Raw genomic sequence first — 13,624 nt, forward strand, 5'->3', positions numbered from 1 at the left:
CTGGAGAACTTACACAATACATATATCAAGACATACAGTTACTCATAACTCTACAGTAATTAAAATGGTAAACTATTGGTTATTACATATAAGTAAACAGCAAAACTTTATCTCTATAGCAAATTGACCAGGTTGAACTACATTCCCCAGAATTCCTTTTCTGTGTTTCTGGTTAGATGGGCCCCAAAAAATATTCTTGTAGAATGTTTGGAGGGAGAAAATTTAAAGAGAAGCCATCCTGTAACTCATATTCATTCATCTGCGGACTTATCTTGTCACGTGGCAGTAGCTGGGCCTGCAACCGCCCCACCTTCCCCTGGATCCTCCTTCAGCCTTCTCTTTTTCTGGACCAAGTGTGTGTGCTTAGCTCCTAATGTAGAGCTCTGGCTTACGCAGGATACCTGAACCACCAAAGTCAGGGGCAACTAGAGCTGACAGATGTCAGTCTATTACTTGGGGCTCCAGTTCATGCTTATGGGTTCCAGTTTGTTTTAAGTATTCCCCAGTTCTCAAAACCTACTTTCCTATACGTAGGGCGATAGTCGACATGGTTTCTGTTCTTTCTTGTCTATAATTTGAAAAAAAAAAAATAACACGAAACAGTTGTGTAGTCGTGGCCGAGTGGTTAAGGCGATGGACTAGAAATCCATTGGGGTCTCCCCGCACAGGTTCGAATCCTGCCGACTACGACAACTACCGTTTTGGAGTGAAATAGGGTGAAAATTTCTTCGCCGAAAGAGAAAATTGAAACGTAAACCACAGACTTGCCAAGAAATTTTAAATAAACTTGCTCTGTTCTTTGTCCAGGCCAAAACTCCGCGACTATGGGGAAAGGGAGTTATTATTACTCGATTACTTTTTTATCATTAAACTTAAAGGTATCTTAATAAGGTATCTAATTATTTTCCCGCCAGCGGAGCATCCGCACAGTTCTCCGGAACACCTTTAGTTTCCCTCGCTTCCAAACTCACTCGATCCTGTGTTTTCAAGACAGTTTTTCGGTTTTTTTCTCCCTGCGGAAACCAGCCCTGTTTCCTAGGTCACAGTCTTCGGCCAGTGGAAGCACAAGTTCAACTGTTTGGTCGCCTGGATTCGTTGCTTTCAAATGTAGTAGGGAAGAAACCGTCCAAGAAACCAACGCCATCACTGTCGGAGGAGCAGGCTGTCTTGCTGAGGCTGTAGTTTCAGCTCTGGGGCGGAGGTGTGGAGAGAGAGATCTGAGAGATGGCCGGGGGCCACACTCGGTTGGTCGCGGACAAGTCCGAGGGAATTTAGATTTAAATTTGTCAAAGGTAATCAACAAAGTAAAGCACAGAATTGTCAGTTGAGAGAACGTCAATATTTACATTTATTAGATGTCTTTAAGAGTTACTAGCGCAGCTCTTCCTCGTTAGTATAGTGGTGAGTATCCCCGCCTGTCACGCGGGAGACCGGGGTTCGATTCCCCGACGGGGAGGTTGTCTGCATATTTTGTGTCTCGTCACCTATTTTAAGAATTTCGAACAATTGTATTTTCACTGTTTTGAATGAAATATTACACTCCTTTTTTTCATATAAAAACCTCGGAACTCACTTTGGTTAACGATCTTGAACAGGGGAACGCAGATTCTGCGGCCGCTACTGCGGCTTCTTCAGAATTCTGTGTTCAGCGATGGCTTCTACTGGGTTCTGGGACTGAGAACTGAACCAACTGGGGACCCTCCTCTGCAGGTTTTTCGCAACAACCGCACCCTACCCCGCTTCCGTCTTTTCTAGTCCTGGCTGCTCTAATAAGAGAAACATTTCAGCTCAGTTCTTAAATATCAAAGCCAACGCTACTTTATGGCCCAGAGGGGAATAAGTGACATAGGACTTTGAATGCTCACTGAGAATTAATAAGATTCTGGTTGTCTGGCACCTACCTTCCGTTTACATCCAGAAAGAAGTACTGGGGCAAAAAGCCAAGAAGATCTAAAAGCCCGTGTTCAAGTCCTCCATCCTGCTAGACATCTAACTCTGAAATGCTGATAGGGACATGACACAGCTGGGGGCTCGTGTGTGCTTCAACTGAACTGGCTGACTAGGCAACTCCAAACTAGTGCCCCTGGATACATATAAATTGTGTGGAGGAACATGACAAAAGTGATCACAGACATGATTTGTTAGAGTTTACCAGAGAAACAAATGAATAGGATGTGTGAAGGAGATTTATTCTGAGGAATTGCCTCCTGTGATAATGGAGGCTGGCAAGTCAAAAATCTGCAGAGTGGGCAGCAAGTCCATGACCCAGGAAGAGCTGATGCTACTGGTCCAAGTCTGAAGGCTATCAGCACAAGTCCCTCTTAGAAGGGAAGCCAGTATTTCACTGTATTTTTGCAGTTGGATGAGGCCCATTCATATTACGGAGGGCAATCTGCTTTATAGAGTCCACTAATTTAAATATCAATCTCTTTCAAAACATACTCAAAGAACATCACAGAAACACAGATTAATGGTTGACCACATATCTGGACACTGTGACCCAACAGGTTGACACATTAACCATCACAAATATTTACCTACTTGAACGGTTACAATAAAATATCAAAAGGCAGATAATACCAAGCATTGTTTAGGAAGTGAAGCAACTGGACTCTTTCATACTTGGGAATATAAATTGGTTCAATCACTTACAAAAGTGTTTTGGCATTACATACTAAAGCTTGAACATACACAATTACTGTGAATCTGCAATTCCATCTTTAAGTGTTTCCACCCATCAAAAATTCTTATTTGTATTGACTGAAAAACATATATAACAATATTCATAGCAGCAACATTTATAATAGCCAAAACTGGAAACAATCCAAGTGTCTTTGTAGAAGAGGTGGACTTTAGTAATGCATTGATATCTGGGGCTGATTTTGAAGAGTGGAGATGGTGCACAGATGCTTGTCAGAACAAGAGAGAAGGGATTAAGGGGCTTCAGTGACAGAGGAAGCTCAGAATACGAGTATCCAAGAGGGATGAGGACATTTCTGTATTTGACACCCTGCTGGCTTCTCTCCTGCTCCATCCCTTCCATCTCCTAGACTTCCTCCTCCCTTACCCCTTTCTCCTTTTTACTTTTCCACGTATTCTCTACTCCTACCTGGACCTTATTTCCCCACTTTGTTCTGCATGGGAATCCAAGTACTGAGTTTCTGAATTCATATTTGTTTCCTGAACTGACTGTAAAACCCCAATAAATGTTTACATCCACATTTAATAAACTTGACAAAAAAAATCAAAAAATGAGCAGATCTAAATAGACATTTCTTTAAAGAAGACATATGGATGGCCCAAAAGCACATGAAAGGATGCTCAACATCCTAATTATCAGAAAAATGCAAATCAAAAGTACAATGAGGTATCACCTCACGCCAGCGAGAATGACCATCATCAAAAAGTCTACAATCAATGCTTGCTTGTTGAGGGTGTGGAGAAAAGGGGAACCTTCTACATTGTTGGGAGGAATGTAACTTGGTACAACCACTATGGAGAACAGTATTTTGAGGGTCCTTAAAAAACTAAAAGTAAACTACAATATAATCCAGCAATCCCATTCCTGGGCATATATTGAGAGAAAACTATAATCCAAAAGGATGCATGCACCTCACAGCACTGTTTACAATAACTAAGGCATGGAAGCAACATAAGTGTGCTTCAACAGAGGATTGGATGAAGAGGTGGTATATATATATACAATGGAATACTCAGTCATGAAAAAAATAAGCAATGCCATTTGCAGCAACATGGATGGATACAGAGATTGCAATACGTTTCTTACCTTTTTGACTCTATTTCTGTTTTTTAAATTAGTTTATTTCTACCTTTTTTTTTTTAGGTCCCACATATAAGCAATATCATATATTTAATCTTACTTCACAATACTACATGATTTAAACTAATTTAAAAAACAGAAATATAGTCACAAATGTAAGAAACAAACTTGTGGTTACCAGATTCCTGGGGTGGGGGTGGATAAATTGGGAAATTGAGATTGACATATATACACTACTATGTAGTACAAGAAACTACTCCATACTCTGTAATGACCTATATGGGAAAAGAATCTTAAAAAGAATGGATAAATGTATATATATATATAACTGAATCACTTTTGCTGTACAGCAGAAACTAACACAACATTGTAAATCAGCTATACTCCAACAAAAATTTTTAAAAGGATGCTAATGGTTCAGATACCATTTTACAGTGTGTTATTGTGCAAGTCAACCTGTTTCTTCATCTTTAAAATGGTGCTAATATTATCTACCTGATTGGGTTAAACTGATGATTAAGTGAGATAATCCATGTAATGCCAATTTGTTGCCTGTTCAAAAATCGTAGCTGTTAGAGAATATACTATTTTTATAAATCTTGAGTTCCCTAGAACAGATAGCAGCTGTGAAATTACCTCCACCCTAGAAGAGGATGGAATCTGAGTTTGATGCTGAGGACCCAAGTTGACATGACCAGTAAATAAGGAAAAGTAAGTCACCTTCCTCAAATCACAATTAATATTATCTTCACACAGCAGTAGATTTAGTGCTGCATTTCCTATTGATGTCAATGTTTCAGACACTGTAGTCCCTGGAATTGGCAGGTTGTTCGACCTGAACTGAGTGACTGCAGAGCGGTTTCAATTGATTGTGTCATTGACGTGAGAGTCTATGGTTACCTTCCTTGTACAGATAAAACCGTAGTCGGCAGGATTCGAACCTGCGCGGGGAAACCCCAATGGATTTCAAGTCCATCGCCTTAACCACTCGGCCACGACTACCTGGTGAAACTGTCTTATTGTTAACAAGTTTGAAGGTACAGCGAGTGATATGCCATTTAATCACTAGGCACCAAAGCATAGTGAAAGTTGTTTTGGTGTATAACTGCCGTGGTAAAAAAGAATTTCCTAAGCCCATTGGAGACTTCCCACGTTCAGATGAAATAAGTCATCCATGGCAAGCAGAAATTCAGTGGAGGAAGATGGAATTCAAAGAATCATTCTGAGACAAGGGATCCGAATTTTCTATGCCCTAGAACTAAGGGTGACCCTAGTAGTCTCACACCTGCAAGTGCCAGTGGGACTGGAAACGGGTTGGAAGAAATATGGAGAAATCGGAAAGCGTGCAGTCAGTCGCGTTTGCTTTCAGCGTTAAACTCTAAAACAGAAGTAGCTCCGATAACCTTCAACTGCATTGACCTTTCCCTGTCTTAAGAGAAGTATTTGAAACCCGATTTGAGCCAGAGTGCGGAGTGAGAGAATGGGGAAGGTCCAGGAGCTGAAGAAAAAGATGCTGGGAAGATCTTCAACCCTCATGCTGGGAAAATCTTCAATTCCTCACTCCTTTTCTTCTTCCCTGAGAGGAAAGCCCATAGCCCAGGAGCCTTAGGGAGAAACTGCTTATATAACAGCTTGAGGACATTCACGGTATAGAAAAACAAACCAAATAAAATAAAATAACCCTCATGACCATGTGTGTAATGCCAGACTAACTGTATTAATAGGGTTGTGGATTTAGAAACAATTCAATGAAACCCCGTAGAACTGGATTCTTTTTCCTTTCTTTTTTTTTTTTTTTTTAATTGAGGAATTTAGGACTATAGGATTGACTTCTGAGGGTTGAAGTACTTTGCCAAAAGCACCGTCAAGTAGATTCAGACAGACTTTCAGATACAAAGGGAGAATGCCTTTCATGGCTGAGGCCCTCAAACTCTCATAACTAAAGCTCTCCCATATCTTGTCCTTTAGGGCAGGCAAAGAGACAGTTTTCCCTGTGGTGGGTTGAACTGTGTCACCCAATAAGAAATGTTGAAATCCTAAGCTGAGGTACCTGTGAATATGACTTTGAGTATAGTCGTTGCCAAGAATATCAAGTTAAAATGAGGTCATACTGGATTAAGGCCCTAAATCCAATGATAGAGTCCTTATAAAGAGAGGAAGATTTGAAACACACATAAAAATAGACACACAGGTACAAAGGCCATGTGAGAGGGAGGCGCAGATTGGAATCATGCAGTTGCAAACCAAGGAACTAAAGGGATTTTCAGCAACCACCAGAAGCTAGGAGAGAGCCATGAAACAGATTCTCCTTTAGACCTTCTAGAATCACTTTACACACACCTTTAATTTAGATTTCTGGCCTCTGGAACAGGGAAAGAATAAATTACTGCTGTCTTAAGCCACCCACTTTAATGGTAATTTATTAAGACAGCCCTATGAAGCATTGCTCCTTTCTGTTTATGCTTGAAACAAGCTCCTTCTTGCCACTTTAGCACTTCCAAATTCCACCAGAGAGCCTCGTACAAATTTTGGGTTGGCCAAAATGTTCATTTAAGCTTTTCTGTAAAACTAGAATGAAATTTTTGATCCATCCGTAGTTACTCCCTTTCATATAGTAAACTAATTATGGAGAAAACTCTCCTAGGGAGGTAATTCAAACTAAAGGAAATCATTTATGTGCCAAGACATATATGATACTTTTAGTTATAACAATAAAATAAACATTTCCAACAATGGAGAGAGGGATGATTATATAACTTGGGTTATATATACCTGGAAGAATATTACCAAACCATTAAAGACAATATTTTGTAAGAAGTTGTGAATGGCTCAGGGAAAAAGTACAAGATATAATGTTAAATGAAAAGAGTAGGATAAAAAACGTATATGCTATAAGACTTCAATTATGTAAAATTTTTGAGGGTGAGAGAAAATACACTGAAGTGTTGCTAGTGTGGTTTGTTGGTTGTGTGATTGTGGGGGGTTTTTTTTTTCTTTGTTTTTCTAATGTGAAGCAGACATCATTACTCAAGTTTTAAAAATGAAGAAGCAGAAATAGTGATTTTATTGCTGGAACAAGAGAAATACAATCTCTAGATACAAGGCTTTTCATATTATTCTGTAATCACACATTTAGCTCAAGTGGTCATTTTCAAAGGGATTATGTTTGCTACAGTGGTGAAACCCAGGGCTTTATCTTTGTTTTCTTATGATGCTAATAAGTTAACAATAAAAATAATTTAAAAAGAAGTAATCCCACAATGATGAAAAGAGCATGAAAGCAAATGACAGATGGTAAGAAACATAGTTTACCTCCCCAAATTTCAGTATCTTGATGCAGTTAAGATTTAGTTCTTACTCATGTAAAAGTCCATTGTAGACTCACTCTTGAGTCAGCAAAGAAAGGGGAGCCCATTTTTGCCCTTGTGGTGATTCATGGACCCAGGCTTCTTCTATCTTAAGGATCTGCTATCTCGTAAGGCTGGAGAAAGTCCACAGTTCTTTAAAGTCTAGGGGTACATGTTACTTTTGCATTCATAATCTGTTTGTTGTGACTAATCACTCAGCCACCCTGAGATGCAAACTGTTATGCAGATTGTTATGCAAATTGAGATGCAGGTATAGATGCTGGCTGGGTAAATTATTCCCATAGACAACTCCCATAGATAACTATGGAGGATGGAACATTACCGGGGTCCAGCCCCGGTTGGATCCAGGGTATCCTCGGGGGGACGGTGTCAGTGACCTAGGCGAATAATTTATTTAGAGATATAGAAAGAGATAAAGAAGGAATATAGCAGTTAGGAAAATATAGGAGAGAAAGAGGCTGATACTCCTTGGTTTATGCAGAAAGCCAATAAAGCCTCAGACAAGAGACTTGCTCTGTTCATGTAGGCCACAGGGGCCCGCTTGAATAGCGGATGGTGCCCCGCCTTGGGCTCCCTCTTGCATGGGTCTTAGAAGCCCTGGGCAGGATAGTGAACTCAGAGGGCCTCTACACCCCAGGGAGTCAGCCTGAAAAGAAGATAAAGAAAGAAACAAAGAAAGACATGGGGAGACCAAGCTTCAGTAAGCGAAGCCCAAACTTTATTTTTCAGGAAAGCTTATATACCTTGAGTTGTACATTGAAAATAATGGAAGACGCATAGTCATGCAGGGTCAGCAGTCCTGACCCTTATCGGGACCAGGCGTTCTCCCTGCATTCCTTCCAATATACAAAGATCTTGGGTGATTTACATCATCTTCTGGCCAGGGGGCCTGGTAACATCTTATGACCCTTTCTGACAATGATTAGTCAGCCAGAAAACTCATTTTCTCCAAAGGTGATTTTTCTAAAATCAGGCGCCATCCTCCGAAAGCACTAGATAAGGTTGCATTCCTATAGGGTAAAGGTGAAGTGGGCTATAGCATGGAAGGAATTTATTAACTCAAGATCTAATGTGGTTAAATCAAAGGACATTGTTCACAAGCTTTAGAGAAAGGTGGTTGAGGATAGCGCCCCGTTAATGTCAGAGGTGTTGATGAGAGGCATGATATAGTAAAACAGATTCTGGTTTTGGGGTAGATGCTCGAGAGGGTTCAGGGGGGTCCCTCAAGGCCTGATCTTTCCTTTGCCCATCAGGTCTCTTCCTCATGACCTTTGCCATGGGTGGGATCTCCCGTGCTGGCTCCTGGCAGATCATGGATTGAGGTGAACATTACAATTATCAGCAACATTTAGGGAGGCAGAAAAGAGTTCAATAAATAGTAACTGAGTTAGTAGAGTGAATAAAGCTGAAACCTCACTGTCTGCAAGGTGGAAAGCTACCAATTATAAAGTTACTAACATCTGTAAAGGGTATTAGATTCTTGGAAAAGCTAATAGGAATTGGGAAAGAAAAAAAAAAAAACAACAACCCAAGATTAAAGGAAATTACTCTCTGAGAAAACCGTCATGGAAAGACCAAACCACAGAGGACATATCAGGCATCCTGATTGCAATGGTCTGTCATATAAAATCACTCTAAAATGGGCCCATCTACTGGTGTATCAGGTTCATAATACCAATTAGGTTTTGCAAGCTACCTCTTAAATAGAATTGGACAGCTAAAAGAATGCTCAAACTACTGCACAATTGCACTCATCTCACATGCTAGTAAAGGAATGCTCAAAATTCTCCAAGCCAGACTTCAGCAATACATGAACTCCCTGATGTTCAAGCTGGTTTTAGAAAAGGCAGAGGAACCAGAGATCAAATTGCCAACATCCGCTGGATCATGGAAAAAGCAAGAGAGTTCCAGAAAAAACATCTACTTCTGCTTTCTTGACTATGCCAAAGCCTTTGACTGTGTGGATCACAATAAACTGTGGAAAATTCTGAAAGAGATGGGAATACCAAACCACCTGACCTGCCTCTTGAGAAATCTGTATGCAGGTCAGGAAGCAACAGTTAGAACTGGACATGGAACAACAGACTGGTTCCAAATAGGAAAAGGAGTACATCAAGGCTGTGTACTGTCACCCTGCTTATTTAACTTCTATGCAGAGTACATCATGAGAAACCCTGGACTGGAAGAAACACAAGCTGGAATCAAGATTGCCAGGAGAAATATCAATCACCTCAGATATGCAGATGACACCACCCTTATGGCAGAAAGTGAAGAGGAACTAAAAAGCCTCTTGATGAAAGTGAAAGAGGAGAGTGAAAAAGTTGGCTTAAAACTCAACATTCAGAAAATGAAGATCATGGCATCTGGTCCCATCACTTCATGGGAAATAGATGGGGAAACAGTGGAAACAGTGTCAGACTTTATTTTTTGGGGCTCCAAAATCACTGCAGATGGTGACTGCAGCCATGAAATTAAAAGACGCTTACTCCTTGGAAGAAAAGTTATGACCAACCTAGATAGTATATTCAAAAGCAGAGACATTACTTTGCCAAGTAAGGTCCATCTAGTCAAGACTATGGTTTTTCCTGTGGTCATGTATGGATATGAGAGTTGGACTGTGAAGAAGGCTGAGCGCCGAAGAATTGATGCTTTTGAACTGTGGTGTTGGAGAAGACTCTTGAGGGTCCCTTGGACTGCAAGGAGATCCAACCAGTCCATTCTGAAGAAGATCAACCCTGGGATTTCTTTGGAAGGAATGATGCTAAAGCTGAAACTCCTATACTTTGGATACCTCATGCAAAGAGTTGACTCATTGGAAAAGACTCTGATGCTGGGAGAGATTGGGGGCAGGAGGAGAAGGGGACAACCCAGAATGAGATGGCTGGATGGCATCACGGACTCGATGGACGTGAGTCTGGGTGAACTCCGGGAGATGGTGATGGACAGGGAGGCCTGGCTTGCTGCGATTCATGGGGTCGCAAAGAGTCGGACACAACTGAGCGACTGAACTGAACTGAAGGGTCTACCAGAATTCTGAGGAAAGATATGTACCAAAGCAAATAAATAGAAGAAAGAGCCTGATGGAACTAGAAACTAGTAAATAACAGAAGGGAAAAAAAACTATTATTAATTTTCTCGGAAAAATAAGAGAACACTTTGCACCTATGGGACAATAATAGGATGCTGTTATTTTTGAAAAAGCATCAAAAGATCAAGAATTCTTGAAATTTTTAAGAACTGTGATGATAGGAAAAAGTTTGATGCAAGAGTTGGAAGATAAAGTTGGAAAATCTTCTCATAAAGAGGAATAGAAAAGAAAGATGGGGAATAGGAAAATGGTAGCTAAATTAAAAGCTCATTCTAGAAAGTCCAACTATGTCTGATTGAAAGTGTTCCAGGACAAGACAACAAAGAAAATAAAGGGTGACAATTACTTATAAATGCCCCCCCCACCAGATTTACCAGACCTAAGATTTCCACATATTGCTCCACACAGTGAACGAAAAAGACCAAGAATCTACCCAAGTGTCCACATTATTTAAGAATGGCATTTAACTTCATCACCACAGCAATATCTAGAAGACAAAGGAGTCGTGCTCACCAAGTCCTAAAATAGAGTGATTTCCACTCTGGAAATCTCTACCTGACTAAACTAAATCATTTGTGAAGTTAGTAAATATTTTTCAGAAATGCATTATAGTTGGTGGTGGGAAGGGATAACCAGGAAACAGAGACCTCATGAGAACTTAAATCTAGGTGTCTCTAATGGGAAATCAGAACCCAGGGGGTGGAATCGCCTTCTGGCAGCAGGCATGTCTGGCAGGATCTGGAGATATGGAAGAGAGACAACTGTTACTGCCAGGAGATGTTACATGAGGCAGAGGGGGCAGTTACAGTGCGGCCTCTTCAACTTGGAAGTATTTCTTCCGTATTTCAGACATCTTTATGCAACTCAAACTGCCTTAGCTGAATGCCCATACTTCTCCTGGGCTTTTGTTGGGAAGGTTCAAATCCGCATAGCTACAATTATTTACTTTTAGTAAAGACTTCTGTTTTAGTAAAGAGGTTTCTCCTCAACCCTTTGGGTTGACAGTCTGGATTCTTCCATCTCCTGCTGTTGCCTTCCTCTATGGCAATAAACAGTCCTGTCACGTCTCCTGCTTGACATCAGGAAAACTTCATTGCCCATGAAAGAGGTAGGTCACAGCTTTGGAACTGTGGACCTCAAAAAGATCAAACCAGTAAATCCTGAAGGAAATCAACACTAACGATTCATTGGAAGGACTGATGCTGAAGCTGAAACTCCAATACTTTGGCTACATGATGCAAAGAGCTAACTCGTTGGAAAAGACCCTGAGGCTGGGAAAGATTGAGGGCAAGAAAGAGGAGAAGGGGGCGACAAAGGGTGAGGTGGTTGGATGGCATCACCGACTCAATGGGCATGAGTTTGAGCGAACTTCGGGACAGGGTAGTTTAGTGAAGGACAGGGAAGCCTGGTGTGCTGCAGTCCATAGGGTCGCAGTTGGACACTGAGCGACTGAACAATAGCTTTCTCAGTGAGAACCAAGTTAAAAAACCCTGTTTTGAAAACATTCAAAGTGCTTTACCCTTGGTCTCCACGAGGTGGAAGCGTTCCGAGAAACAGAAGTCATCTCTTGGCATCCCACCCTTTCCGCTCCCCTGTCCGCCCTGCCACAGCGCCAGAACTGGTTGGCACATCAAGTCATTCACAATTATGTATCACGAAATTCAACTTCCAAGAACGTCCCTTACGTTCGAAGTCAAGAACTCGGCACAAACACTCGGGATGCAGCGAGCCCCGCCGTTCCTCCGACAACGCAAGCAGGGCGCGCGGCTCTGCAAACACCGTATCGGAGCGCCGGTCACTGCATTTGGGCAGCCCGGCTGACTGTGGTCGCGTGGAGAGCCGCCCCGCGAGCTGCAGAAAAGGCAGAGAGGAGCGCGAGAAAGCACGGACCTACCACTTCTATCCAGAGAAACTGATTTGCTCTTAAGAGTTTTGCACTAGGAGCTCTGGTGCGCGCAAGAAAAGGGGTGTGTGCTGTGTAGGCAGATAAGAAAAGGATGAGGATGCAAATTTCGGCTTTTCAGAGGATGTGTTATGGCAGAACTGAAACTATATGGTATCAGGAAGGAGTGCTATCAGTTTCCCAGCCGTGGGGTTCCATGGTGTAATGGTTAGCACTCTGGACTCTGAATCCAGCGATCCGAGTTCAAATCTCGGTGGAACCTCGATGCTTTTACTTTCTAACTGTTTACTTATCTTTCCAGTTTTCCTTTTAGGGAGGGTTGGCAGGGAATCTGCAATTCACATTTTGCCTTTTCTTTATAAACTTTCGTACATCATTTTGGAGTTTTTCTACCTTGTGGAAGTTTAAAATAGCCATTTTAAAGTATACATTCTGTTTTAAATTGTTTTGATACCAAATAGGAAGAATTTTAAAGTACAACTTTAAATACTCAAAGCCAAAAGTAAAACGTTTTTTAATTTGTTTTTAAAATATTCTAGAAGTAAAGAATTAAGATGCAATCACATCCTTGTTATTCCTCATCATATTCTAATGAAAATGTTATAAATGCTTGGTGGGAATGTATATGATGTTCTTTCTACTGCTATTAGCAAAAGAATGCTCTCATTATATTAATTTTATATTAACTAATTGAATTTTTACTAATTATTAATATTACATAAAATACACACAAATTACTGTTTTCCCACATTATTAATTGCTGCTGCTGCTGCTGCTGCAGCTAAGTCGCTTCAGTCATGTCCGACTCTGTGCGATCCCATAGACAGCAGCCCACCAGGCTCTGCCATCTCTGGGATTCTCCAGGCAAGAACACTGGAGTGGGTTGCCATTTCCTTCTCCAAATAGCTGAAATTCTTATTCTCATTTTAGTTATCTATTTTTTGTTCTTAGCTGAATTTTCAGTTACCAATAGATGTTAGTGATCAATCTGGAAAAGCAAATTGCTAAAATAAAGGGGGAAAAGCTACCTAACCATACCTTTTCTTTCTTGTGTTCTTATGTTTGCTGATACTTCAGCCTAACAGATAAACTGCTTTTATGAAGATACCAACTGCCTGATTGTAATTTGAAATCTTAACTCCTTAGAAGTTTAGGGAAAGGCCATATTTTCATGTCTACCAAAGATACAGTTTATGCAAAGTTCTGCATGAACGCCATTATCAGAGACTGCTTCCTGGTCGATGTATATCCCTGGGGCCTCAAAACCCTTCGTTGTAGGTACACATTTTCTCACCTTCCCTGAGTTCATTTACTTATAAAGCCATGAAAAATTGATAGGTACAAAGGACCTCAGTTGGCACTGATTCCTATACTAAGGATGTCCGCAATACTATTTTTAAATCTAGGACTCCATAATAAAAACATTTACTAATTAAATTCCAATACTTGATTTCAAAAAATGGAGAAACAGCCTAACAATGTCA

General features: G+C 40.8%; 4 non-coding genes across 4 annotated transcripts; 3 read left to right on the forward strand and 1 right to left on the reverse strand.

Moving 5' to 3' along the window:
• Positions 1-607: 607 nt before the first annotated feature.
• Positions 608-689, forward strand: TRNAS-AGA (transfer RNA serine (anticodon AGA)). Its single transcript has one exon. It is a non-coding gene; the product is annotated as a tRNA-Ser (tRNA).
• Positions 690-1,384: 695 nt separating this feature from the next.
• On the forward strand, positions 1,385-1,456 carry TRNAD-GUC (transfer RNA aspartic acid (anticodon GUC)). Its single transcript has one exon. It is a non-coding gene; the product is annotated as a tRNA-Asp (tRNA).
• A 3,245-nt stretch (positions 1,457-4,701) lies between these two features.
• Positions 4,702-4,783, reverse strand: TRNAS-UGA (transfer RNA serine (anticodon UGA)). The gene has a single exon. It is a non-coding gene; the product is annotated as a tRNA-Ser (tRNA).
• A 7,547-nt stretch (positions 4,784-12,330) lies between these two features.
• TRNAQ-CUG (transfer RNA glutamine (anticodon CUG)) lies at positions 12,331-12,402 on the forward strand. Its single transcript has one exon. It is a non-coding gene; the product is annotated as a tRNA-Gln (tRNA).
• Positions 12,403-13,624: the final 1,222 nt, after the last annotated feature.

Source organism: Budorcas taxicolor, chromosome 11 (assembly GCF_023091745.1).
Source record: "Budorcas taxicolor isolate Tak-1 chromosome 11, Takin1.1, whole genome shotgun sequence".
Lineage (NCBI taxonomy): Eukaryota > Metazoa > Chordata > Mammalia > Artiodactyla > Bovidae > Budorcas > Budorcas taxicolor.